Here is a 13,024-nt window from a genome sequence, read left to right as displayed (position 1 = left end):
TTCATTGCAATTTAAACCCATTGTTTCTTGTCCTGTCTTCTGGAACAACTCTAAACAATCCAGCCCCATGTGCTATATTACACTCCTTCAGATACTGAAGTTAGCTATCTTGTCTGTCTGCACTATTCTGTTCTTCAGAGTAAACATGCCCACTGCCTTCAGGGGTTTCTCATAGGCTTTCTTCCTGGCCCCTTATTCTAAATTGATCTCATCTGAACATGCTCCAGTTTGAGGCTTCCACTGTGAGTCATGGCTGACTGAAGACAACTCTGCGAATGAGTGGAGACAACCACTATGAAGAACAAAAGACTGGCAAATAGACCGATCCTTCAAAGCTCTCCAGAGGAGAGAATGAGAGATTGCTCACAAGTGCTCTGAACAGCCGCTCCTTGTAAGGAGAATGTAAAACAGCGGACTCCCATGAGTTTGAGTACCAGGAGTCAAAGGAGACGACATCTTTGCTCTCAGCAGTGGCGGAGATTTTAGTAAGGGCACTAAGCCAGCTGAACTCACTTTCTAATCACATTCAGAAATGTTCAGTTTAAACACTTTATGGATATTAGAGACCTTCAAAATGGTGAGCTTAATTTGACACCTGGTGAGTTTTACCTTCTTTTTTGAATTTAAGAAATTTTAAACAGAGACTTAAGAACTTAAATAATATACAATTGGCAAAAAGCAAAAAAAAGATTTTGATTTAAGAAAGTTTTAAACTGGGAGACCAGAGAGATTTGGAAAATTAGTTATATTTGCTGTAAGGTTTGAAAAACAAGTATATAATTAAACAGTATACTTGTGGGAAATGACTGAAATGGAACTAAACCCGTATTAGGAACTGAGGCTTGATGAAGATTGCAAATGGACACTAGAAGGGACTAAAGGCCAGGCAGAAAAGAGTTAAAATGGCTAAGCTGGCTATAACTTTTTCTTAAAAAAAAAACTTTAAAAGACTCTTAAATAATTTTTTGATACCTGAACTAAGATATTAATAACTAATATTTCAGAAAGGATATAGATTTCAATGGGTAAACTTTTAGAAGATGATGAGAAAAACTTTTAAAAACTTTTACTTGACATAGACATTATAGAGTTTGAAGGCATGGATGACAACAAAATTGAGATTACCAAAATGGGAATACAAAAGAGAAATAAAAAAACGGATCTGGACATGGAACAGCTGCAACAAGAAATTCTGGATGATGCCTCTCTATGGGAAGAAAAGGATCTGGAGATGGAACAGTTGTGACAAGAAATCCTGGACGGTGCTACTTTATGGGATTTACAAAGTAGGCTGGTAAAAGCTTTGAAGACTCCTCTTGAATACCAAAGATTGATGAGAGATCAAATCCTGTGATGCCATTGGAATAATTTAACGGTTATGATTGTGACAACCAAAAAGAAGGAATATAAAGTTGGACTATTTGGTCAGGGATAAACTATTGTTTGATATTTCTGGTAACTCCTAATGGACTTTTACTGAACCAGGTAGAAAAGATGACGATTTCTGGATGCATATAGATAAAAGGCTATGGGGAGAAGAGGTTTTTTTTTATTTGTAACTTTAAAAGAAGGTGAAAAGTTATCATATTAGCTTATGCTTGGTGTGATGAAGGTTGGAAGCCACTTATTTTTGTCTTTGTTGCCTTTTTCTTTTCTCTTCTACTTTTCTCTTTTCCTTTTGTTTTTCTTTTTTCTGCACCTTCTGAACTTTTATTTTTCTTTTTTCTTCTAGCGTAGTTTGTATTAGTTTTACTATGTTTATTAAAAGTTTCAATAAAAATTTTTAAAAAATGAACATAACTCTAGTTTGTCAGTGTGTTTCCAAAAATGTGCCCATAATTAGACACAATTTATATTCAATAACCTGAGTCACTTTTTGAAAATGTCCGTTCAGGCATGTATCTATTATCCCCTTGTGTTTTGTGACTTGCTTGCCTTACTACATTGTGAATGAATCTAACATGTCAAAAAAATCAGGTGGTCACATCAAGTAGTACTTTGAAGATTAAGGACCACTTTCTATCATAACTTGATTGAAGGGTACTTAAACTGAACTTCCCTCCCACTGTTCTCAGACATCTTAATGACAGCATAATGTTGATCTTCCAACTCCTTCTCTATTCCTAAGGCACTTTATTGGTCATATAGATTTCTTTGTTGTTTTAAAAACCCTTTAGAGGGATTTAAATATATGTAATTACAGTCCTCCAAGTTGGGAATTCAGCATGTTCCACTTAGGCTAAGTGGTACTTCACTTCAGAAATGTATTGATAGATATTATAGTTACAATTTGTAGGATATAAATTAGCTGGTTGATGTCTGAAACCTCAAGGTGCTTCATCGGTGAATGAGAGAGGCAACCTGCTGTTCTAAGAACATATGTAGCCCTCAAACCTCTTTTTGCAACCCACATAGTCCCCTCCGACCACTGTTAGCAAAAATCAGAGATATGGTTTCCCACCATTTTGAGACATGAAAACATAAAAACTGTACCATAGGCCTTAAAATAGGCTTAATGCTTTTTAAAGTATCAGAAAGGAAATACTTCAGGGGGAGCGGGGTTTCCAGAAAATTTGTCTACTTAGGTGAGATGGACCTGCATATTTTACATCATATTGCCCCATCTTCAGTAGCTCTCAGCCCTCTAAAAACGTTAAATGTATCTCTTCACCAAAATATTACCTCATTTAGTCTCAGCATGTTTCCTAGCACACCATTCATATTCTCTCCCTTGAAGTATCATTGTACACTCTATTGTCCTGGTCATATTTATCAAAAAACATAAAATCATAGAAGGGATCCTAGACAAATCCCCTGCTTGGTGCAAGATCTACAGTAGACCAACCAGCATCTCTGACAAATAACCCTACATCTCTCTTTGAAGACTTTTAGTAACAAAACAAGCCACTTTGTGTGGCATGACAAATGTTTTACTGTTTTACTGACTGATAGTTCACCTGAAACTCCATCCTTGTAGTTTTAACCCACCAGTTCTGGTCCTGCTTTCTGAAGCAGTTAAGTCCACTGCCTCTTCTGTGTGATAACCCTTCAGGTGTTTGAAAACTGGTATCATATCTCCCCTTAGTCTTTTTTTCCCCCTTCTGTAAGCTAAACATACTCAGATCCATTAACCATTCCTCATAGGGCAAGATTTCCAACCCCTTCATCACCTTGGTAGCCTCTTCTGAACTCACTCCAATTTGTCACTATCCTTTTTTGCACTTTGGTGCTCCAAATGGAATCTGACCAGGGTACAGTATAGTGGAACAATTCCCGTTATCTGGACTCTGTGCTCCTATAAGCTGTAGTCAAAAATAGCGTTTGCCTTTTTAGCACTGCGTCACACTGCTAGCTCATGTTTAATTTGTAGTTGACACTGATGTTCAGTAAGGTAAAGGTAAAGGTTTCCCTTGACATTAAGTCCAGTCGTGTCCGACTCTAGGGGGCGGTGCTCATCTCCGTTTCAAAACCAAAGAGCCGGCATTTGTCCGTAGACACTTCCGTGGTCATGCGGCCGGCATGACTGAACGGAACGCCGTTACCTGCCCGCCGAAGCGGTACCTATGAATCTACTCACATTTGCATGTTTTCGAACTGCTAGGTTGGCAGGAGCTGGGACTAGCAACAGGAGCTCACCCCGTCAGGCGGATTCGAACCGCCGACCTTCCGATCGGCAAGCTCAGCAGCTCAGCGGTTTAACCCGCAGCACCACCGCGTCCCTTACGTTCAGTAAGTAAGTAAGGAATAATGTTTATTCAGTCAATGACCAGCAACATAAGATTAATAAAAATAGCAAATAACATTGAAGTAAGTCAAATGAGTACAATTATATATATAGGTAACTGTAAATTAAAAGAATTATAACATAATCTATAGATCCCTATTACAATAATGACATATTTATTTACCTAAACATTAATAGATCCAATATAGTAATGCTATATTATAATACTATATTGTAAAATATATCTTCAAAAATTTATTAAAAGAGAACTAAGCAAAATATTGATAAAAATAAGAAAGTAAGCAAAAATCCCTACTTCTTTAACCGGTTTTGCCTTATTATCATTGTGGCAGCACAAAATTTAGCTACTGCACGTGTAATGGCTGGATTTAAATCCTGAAGAAGATGGTTCTCATAAAAACTGTCTGGTCTCTCTGGAAATCTTTCTATTAGGGGGTGAATGTATATTGATCTGATATCCCTGTAATATTTACAGCATAATAAAATATGAGAGATGTTTTCAACCTCCTTATTGCCACATGTACAAATTCTCTCTGCTAAGGGGGTTTTATTATACCTGCCTTGCAGGAGTGCTGATGGAAGGATATTAAATCTAGCTCTTAAAAATGCTCTTCTAATCTTGGGAAAGGTTAGGTCTTTCAGATAACTTGCTGGTTCCCATGTACCCCATCTTACCCGATTTCTACTGTGAAGAGGTATCCTATTAACTTCTAACTGGAATTCCATATCTCTTATTCTATCAATAACCAATTGCTTGGCTCAATCATAACCTAAAGATTTTAAGAATAATGAGGAAAGCCCATATAAAGCCATCTTATGCTCTATCGCCTGTTTCCAGGGAAAGGAAAAGTTATCAGTCAGGACTAGAGGGGTCAAACCAACTGGAAAGAATTGAATTTTCAACCAAAAAGTTAACATCATCTTCCAGGCCCTAACCTGAATTTGAGGCATTCCTGTTTCTAGTCTCAACTGGACATTTGATGTTCCACCAGGTGCAGCTAAAACTGATCGCAGGAATTTTGTTTGTACAGTTTCTTGTGATTGTTTCTCCAAAAAAATTCCTGTTTGTGCCCCATAGAGAATTTGTGTCAATGTTTTGGCTTCAAAAAGCATTAAGGCTTTTTTGGTTCTGTAGGAGGGTATTACCCAGCAGAATACACTTATTGGGAAGAAGATCCTCAGTTGATTATTGGATAACTTTGTGTGATCTATTGAAATTCCTATGGAGGATGGAGGTAGATTCTAGATTAGGGAGTGATCACACTCCTGTAATTTTAACCTTGACATCCCATTGGAAATCTCAAAGAGCAAACTCAATCTACCCACCAGTGCTTAAAAGTAATAATACTCAGGTGAGAATTAAATGGACTGAGAAGAATGCAATAGAAGTTGGTAAATGGATGCTAGCTCCCGAAACTTTGGAAATTTGTGCTCACCTCCTAGATAGTAAATCCCATACATCATATTTAGATTGGTTTGAAAGTTTAATTGCCAATCTTAAAACAGTTCTCATTAAGGGAATGTAGCTTTTCCCTAGAAACAGGATTATAAAAAATGGTTTGGTTGGGATTGTGTACAGTTAAAGAGGGCATATAATAAGGAAAAATAAAAATTTCCCTTCTGAGGAGCAAACTCATTTTCTCAGGCCTATAAAGGTTCAGTACAAGGCTCTTTTAAAAGAAAAGAAACACGTGGCATTGAAGGAATCTTGGCAGACACTGATGTTCAGATCCCTTTCACATAACACTTTCCATGTTATGAAAGTTAGAATTTTTTTTTGCAGCTAAGTGCACTACTTGGGTCCTATGATTGAAGAGTGGATATACTAGCATGTTGTGGACAACAGTATAATAAAAGTCAGAGGGAAAAATTATTGCAGAACCTAAAAAGATTGTATTGTACCTAAGTGAATGGTTGAATCAAGTAAAAGGTGCTGAAAATGAAGCGACTCAGGGATATGTGAATAGGTTGATGGGGTTAGAATGTATTAAACCTTTATTTTTAATATTTATACTGTTTCATGTCAGACACAAGCATCTCTGCAGGATCTGTCTAGCAATTTGCCCACTTCCTGATAGTATATTCTATTTGTCTTGAAACTCGGTACCTATGTATTTATTTAGATGTTTATCTCACCTCTCTCCAGAAGCTTTGGGGATAAAACATTCCCTCCTTCAATTTTTCATGCAATAAGCCTGTGAGGTTGAATGGACTGAGGGTTTGATACAAAGTTATTCAGTGAATTTCCATGGCTAGGTGTGAACTGAAATTTGTTATTCCCAGTTCTGTCTTCTTACTAAGTCACTGTGGTTCATACATAATTGGGGTCACTATGGCATCTCACACTGTACACATTACTCTGAGCACACAGTTGTAATTATTTGTTTCTTTTATTTCCTGTCCTTTAAATTCTCTTAATGCGTAGCAAAACAATAATAGAATCCAACAATAACTTAATAAGGTAAAACATGTATATGATATTTAAAATGCTATCAAAATGCCTGGCATCTCACTGCTCAGAGCCAGTAAAAGTTCAGAACAACATTTTTGCTGACGCACAGTTTCTTTCCTTATCCTATAGGGCAGCGGTCCCCAACCTTTTTGGCACCAGGGACCAGTTTCGTGGAAGACAATTTTTCCATGGACCGGGGGGTGGGATGGTTTCAGGATGATTCAAGCGCATTACGTTTATTGTGCACTTTATTTCTATTATTATTACACTGCGGCAGCAATGGAGGCAGTGGTGGAGAGTGGAGGAGGTGTAGGAAGGTAGGCCTTGGTGGAGGATGGGTCGGCAGGGCAGGGCTGGAAGCGGCTGAGGGCAGCGAAGGCAGGCAGGCAGGCTTGTCTGGTGGTCCGGCTGTGCAAGGCTTGGAAGGTCTTCCCAGTTCTGCATCCTAAGAGGCGAGGTCTGGAAGCTGAGCCTGAAGAACGGTTGACCCTGACAACACGTTCCTCTTTTTTCTACCTTTTATTCTTTTTTCTTCGCATCGTTTGGAGATAGCAGCCAATGGGCTTGCTTTCTTTTTGGCACTCTTTCTAACTGTCAAGCTGGACTCTGTTGCAACTTTTCTGCCATTGCTGCAGAGCTCAGCACTTTTCCTGCTGTTGCTGCAAAACAGAATCTACTGCCGCCGCCGATCTGACAGGAGGCAGAGCTCAGGCGGTAACGTGAGCGATGGAGAGCGGCTGTAAATACAGATGAAGCTTCGCTCACCCACTGCTCACCTCCTGCTGTGTGGCCTAATTCCTAACAGGCCATGGACAGTACTGGTCCACGGCCCGGGGGTTGGGGACCCCTGTTATGGGGAATATGGAGGTTTAAATTCCTGTCTACTCCCCAATAGTCTATAATGTTGGTCACTGGCAATTTCATGAGAATGGTTTTTCTCTTGAAAATGTATCTTCTTCAGATGCTAAGCTCTCTATCCCCATTCCAGAAATCAAGAAAGGGAACCAGTAAGTCCAAGTATTTATACACTAAAGACTTCATCTGTTCTCATCTGGCAAATACTTACTTCTTTATGGTTCTGGCCTGAAAAAGTTACCTAAGAACCTGAATTGTCTTCAACAAGCTATGCAGAACTGTTCTATAAAGTGTTTCTTAAATTATTTGAAGATATTCCCAGTAGTATTAGATAATCATAGTATAAAGTGGTTTTTGTGAATCATTGCCAGATGATTTCCTCTGACTCAGTAATTGATAGGAACTTGGCCAGAATGCCATTTGAAGCACTTGCCTCATGATTACAAGACCCTTAAAGACAGCTTTGTTGAAACTAAAAATAAAACCACATATTCTACTTTTAAATAGGAAAACTCAGAAGAAAAGATATTCATTTAAAAAAACCCAAAAACTTCTTTTAACCTTTTTATTAAAAAATCTCCCAATCTATTTGTCATGGTTATACTCATGTTTTCTCCATATTCCAGCTCTTCAAGCATCAGATACCAACCTCTCCAAGCAGACACTTTTTTCCTTTTAGTTGGGAACCCTCCACTATAGACTCCTGGGAATTAGGTATCATAAAAATGAGATACAGAATTCTGTCACTTCTCCAGATGCAGATTCATTGCCTACCAGGTTTCCAATAATCCAGAGAAGCAGTAATTTGGGAAGCAAATCTAACTAGTCAATATTTGTTGTGTCCTAGGAGTATAAAACTTACATCAGCAGATCAGAATTTCTTAAGAGTCTATACAGTATCTTTGTCATTCCCCAGAAGAGAGGGGATTAGAAGGCCACACTTGAAGTATGAGAATAAATTTGCTCAGAGCCATATGTTCAGGGTGGAAATCGTTGGGACAATTAAGGGGCTCCTTATATTATAACAGACCTATTAAGGGTTTTCTTCCACATTCCTATAGCCCAGTCATACAGGTCAATTTGCTTACCAGTACTGGGCCTTACCTTTCTCTATGGCCTTGGTCTAGAGGGTATTTTAAAAAATCATGATAACTTTGACAGTTATATCTCCAGATGGTGAATATTTGCCAAATCAAAGCAATATCCTTATCAGAGATTATGTAATCTAAATTCAGTTGACTCTAACCAAGACAATTTACTGTTTAGAGACACAGAGTTTCTCAGTAATACTAAGAAAAACCTGTGCCATCACAGAAAAGAAAAATCTATCTATGGACTGCATGGATTTTGAATTAATTTTCTTCTCTCCAAAAGATATCTGAAGAGTCAGAAGGTTATTCACTCACTGAAGAAAAAGAAATAGGAGCAGTGGTGCATCTTGTGCATGTATTCTTTGCTGATAGTAGCCTTGGGTGTGGTTCCACATTCAAGTACTCCATTCATTCATTCATTCATTCATTCATTCATTCATTCATTCATTCTTTCATTCATTCGCTCTTTGAGTGAGATGGGCGGTGACAAAATTAAAAATATACATAAATAAAACTACTCCAATTGTTTCTCTTTCCTTTTTAAGTTCATATAGTCAAGAAGTGGTGCATTATAATTCCTCTTTTAATAGAGAACTGAATATCATTTTCCTGATGATGCCAGACAGACTTTCCTGCCCAGTCCTCTGACAATCATATTAACAGTTGGTGCTATCCCCACAGTTGGGAAGTGTTCAGACAATATGATTCTCATGGATAATTTCCTCAGCATAAACTCAAAGCTAGCATTCAGAAGTGATCAAAACATGTATTGATATTCACAAATGCTGTTGTAAAGTCAAATATTTCACATCAATAAAGAATAGGGTCAACTGCTTTTTACATTTTTACATGAGGAATCAACGCCATGCTCCTATGGGCAGAGAAGATGGCTCCAACCTTGTTGGCTCAGTAATTATGAGGACTCAATAGTGTAGAAATTGATTTTCTCAGCAGAGCCACAATGGATGCAAGATAATGGAGTTGAAATCCATATTTAGATCCTTAGCATAGCACTTACAAATTCAAAGAAATTAAAATAAAATTTTGCTGCATAACCTATGATTCTCCAAAATTCTCAGCTGAACAGTTTCTGTACTGTGGATGTTTTCTTGGGTCGCTCTACTACTACAGCAGAATCCCATTCACCACTTTAGTCTTGAATGCCTGCGGCTAGATGCTTAGCCACTGAAAACGCATCCTACATAGGATTAGGCTTCCTTAAATCAAACATCAGAATTATTTTTATTTCATTCAAGTCTGTTCCATCCCATCCATCCCATCTCACCCCCAAGCACTAGCTCAAGATTTCTACTATATTTCCTGCTCAACCCAGGATGGGTTATATAATTAGATATTATCAGTATACTGATCGTACCTCACCCTGACCTATTGGATTATTTCCCCCAGCAGTTTCACATAACTATTATGGGGAGAGGACCAAGCTCAAGGTCATCCACATTGGATTAGCCAAGGGCTTGACCTCTTGTTACTCACCAACACTGATTAAAACTGTTCACTCCAAAAGGAGCAGAATCATTGTGAAACCATGCCCCTGAACCCCAGCTCTTATAGGTTTCCATGATGATATCAAATGCGGTTGAGAGACCAAGCAGGACTAGGAGGGATACATTAAATCCCATCACAAGTCATCCACAAAAGTGACCAATAGACCAGTGTAGCAATCCACAGACACAGTAAGTTCCATGGTGTAGGCATGGAGGTATTGTGAGGCTCTGCCTGCTAACCAGTAAGGACACAGGTGCTAGCGTAGGCTTAGGTTCTGGCTTTATTGAGAAAACAGAGTGCATGCCTTTAAAAAGCTGAGAGTGAGGGGAGCGCGCCGGAACGGGATTTAAATAGCCCGTGCCGGTCAGCGCTCCACCCCACCTTATTCCAGGTGCGTCCCATGAGTCCCACCGGTTTCGTCCTTGTCAGGTGAGAAGTCGTTCAGCCCCCCTGTGCCCTGGGCGTCGCCTCGATCGCCTTCCTGAATGGTAATGATTCATTGCCAAGCGATCAGGCTCTTAATCCCTTTGACAGCTTGGGCGCGTCTCTCCTGTTGTTTTGTCAATTACCTTTTGGCAACTTTGTATCTTTGTCTTCCGCGCCGCTGGCTTTGGTTGTTACTTAGTTTCCAGCACCTGTTTCTATCTTTTTGTTTCATGGTTGCCTTTTGCCTTAATCTGCCAGGGACCCATTTCCCTGTATTGTCATGCGAGCCGTTGCGATGTCACAAGCATCGCAACGGTGATCATGACAGGTATCTTCTGATTATTTCTCTTTTTCTGCTCAGAAGCTTGTTCAGGAACAAGTTTAGTATAGGCTTCCCACTTAATTTTTGGTCTTACTCTGGTTCACCTCCTTCTTCCAGGGTCGTTCCCAATCGGTAGTGATAGGGGATGAGAGATCCAACCCTCCATTGCGGGGTGCTGCAGGGTTCGGTTCTCTCCTGTCCTATTCAATATCTACATGAAACCGCTGGGTGAGATCATCCATCACCATGGGATGAGGTATCATTAGTATGCTGAGGATACTCAATTGTATATCTCCATCCCGGGTGAAGTAAGTGATGCCCTCTCTAGGTGCCTGGAGGCTGTGGGGGCCTGGATGGGGAACAACAGGCTTCAGCTGAACCCTGGTAAGATGGAGTGGTTGTGGGTTAATGGCCTTTCTGTATCCGGGACTTTGTCATCTTTCGTCCTGGATGGGGTTGCATTTCCCCAGACAGACCCGGTGCATAACTTGGGGGTCCTCTTGGACTTACGGCTCCTGCTTGAAGAGCAGGTGGCAGCCGTGGACAGAAGGGCCTTTGTGCAGCTTCGTGTTGTGCACCAGTTACGCCCGTTCCTGGATTGAGAGGCCCTCCAAACGGTCATTCATGCCCTTGTTATCTCCCAGATTGACTACTGCAATGCACTCTACAAGGGGCTACCCTTGAAGAGTATCTGGAAGCTTCAGCTGGTCCAGAATGCAGCCACGCGGGCTATTTGTGGCACCCCTAGGAGGGCGCATATAACACTGTTGCTTCGTGAGCTGCATTGGGTTCCAGTTTGCTTCCGGGTCCAATTCAAGGTGTTGGTTATTACCTTTAAAGCCCTACATGGCATGGGGCCAGGTTACCTGAGGGACCGCCTCATCCCCGTTACATCTACCCGCCCCACCTGATCCTGCAGAGAGGGCATGCTGAGGACCCCGTTTGTTAGAGAATTCCATCTGGTGGGATCCAGGAGGTGGGCCTTCTCTGCAGTAGCGCCCGCCCTTTGGAACATCTTGCCCCTGGAGGGGAGGCTAGCCCCATCACTCCTGGCCTTTTGGAGAAACGTGAAGACCTGGCTCTGCCATCTGTCCTGGGGCGGGGAAGGGAAGAGTCATTCCTGGGGTTGGCTAGTGCCTTGAAGTACCCCTCCCAGATGGACTGAATAAGACTCAGACATCTGGACTTTACTTCTATTTATATTATTAATGATATATAATTTTATAAGGGATTTTATATATTTATTGTTTTATTGAGTATTTTGTTGTAAACCGCCTAGAGTCCCTCTAATGAGACAAGATGGGCAGTGACAATTTTGATAAATAAAATAAATACTGTATTTATGCTTAATCTTTATATTTGTTTATGGTATTTTAATGCTTTTTGTTGTTGTTGTAAAGTCCCTCCTTTGGGGGGAGATGGGCAGTGGCTTAAATAAATAAATAAATGCAAAAAGCGCCATTTGTTGATATTCTGGAACTGATATTTCTTATTAATGGATTGTGGGATTATACCTAGTAAAAATTGATTTCATTTCAAATTTAATTTCTAAAATTCTCTGAATGGTTGTACGTATGCAATCCTTTTGTGGGGGGTCGGGTTTGCATGTCCACCACATGTGGTAAACACCATCTGTTAGTTAGATATGTTATTGAAACAGAACAAAAAGCATGAAAAAATGTATGTGAAACTTTAAAGAAACAATAGTAATTTCCAAAATGGATAAATTGTACAGTAACATGTGTTGGAAATGCCATGAAACTGGAGGAGTCCAAGCTGCTTCTGTTATCCTCCTGACCAATACAAAAGACAACCACAAGTACTAAAGAAAAGCAAACAAAGGGGTAAAAGGTATTATATAGCTGCTGGGTGAGATCATCCAGCACCAAGGGGTGATCATCTCCACTCCTGGTGAATTAAGCGATGCTGTTGATGGCCTATGCCAGTGCCTGGAGGCTGGGGGGCCTGGATTGGGAACAACCTGGCTTTGGGTTTTGGGGCCCTCCGGTTCTGTTACTTTGCCATCTTTGGTACTGGATGGGGTTGTACTACCCCAAACAGACCCAATGCGCAACCTGGGGGTCCTACTAGACTCACGATTCCTGCTCGAGGAGCAGGCAGCAGTCCTGGCTAGGAGGGCCATTGCTCAGCTTTGTGTTGTGTGCCAGTTGCACCCATTTCTGGATCGAGAAGCTCTGCTCACAGTGGACTACTGTAATGCACTCTACATGGGACTGCCCTTGAAGAATATTTGGAAGGTTCAGTTGGGGCAAAATGCGGCAGCATGGGCAGTTATGTGTGCTCCGAGAATGGCACACATTGCACCTCTGCTCCGTGAGCTGCATTGGTTGCCAGTTTGCTTCTGGGTCCTGTTCAAGAGTGCTGGTTTTGACCTTTAAAGCCCTTTGTTGCATGGGGCCAGTTTATTTGAGGGACTGCCTCTTCCCGATTACATCTGCCCATCCCATCAGGTTTGGCAGAAGAAGTATGTTGTGGGTGCCATCCATTAAGGAGTTACATCTGGCAGGAGACAGGCCCTTTATGCCATGGCACCCACCCTGTGGAACATCATTCCCCTTGAGGTGAGACTGGCTCCATCTTAGGTAACCTGGAATTTGCTCAAAATG

At 40.6% G+C, this 13,024-nt stretch overlaps 1 protein-coding gene across 3 annotated transcripts in view; it reads left to right on the top strand.

Moving 5' to 3' along the window:
- Positions 1–13,024, top strand: part of RECK (reversion inducing cysteine rich protein with kazal motifs) — a 145,083-nt gene that overhangs the window by 87,972 nt on the left and 44,087 nt on the right. The gene's annotated exons all lie outside the window — the stretch shown is intronic.

The sequence above is a fragment of the Candoia aspera genome, chromosome 4 (genome assembly GCF_035149785.1).
Source record: "Candoia aspera isolate rCanAsp1 chromosome 4, rCanAsp1.hap2, whole genome shotgun sequence".
NCBI lineage: Eukaryota > Metazoa > Chordata > Lepidosauria > Squamata > Boidae > Candoia > Candoia aspera.
Note: the sequence above shows the minus strand (reverse complement) of the source record. Positions and strands in the feature narration are given on the sequence as shown.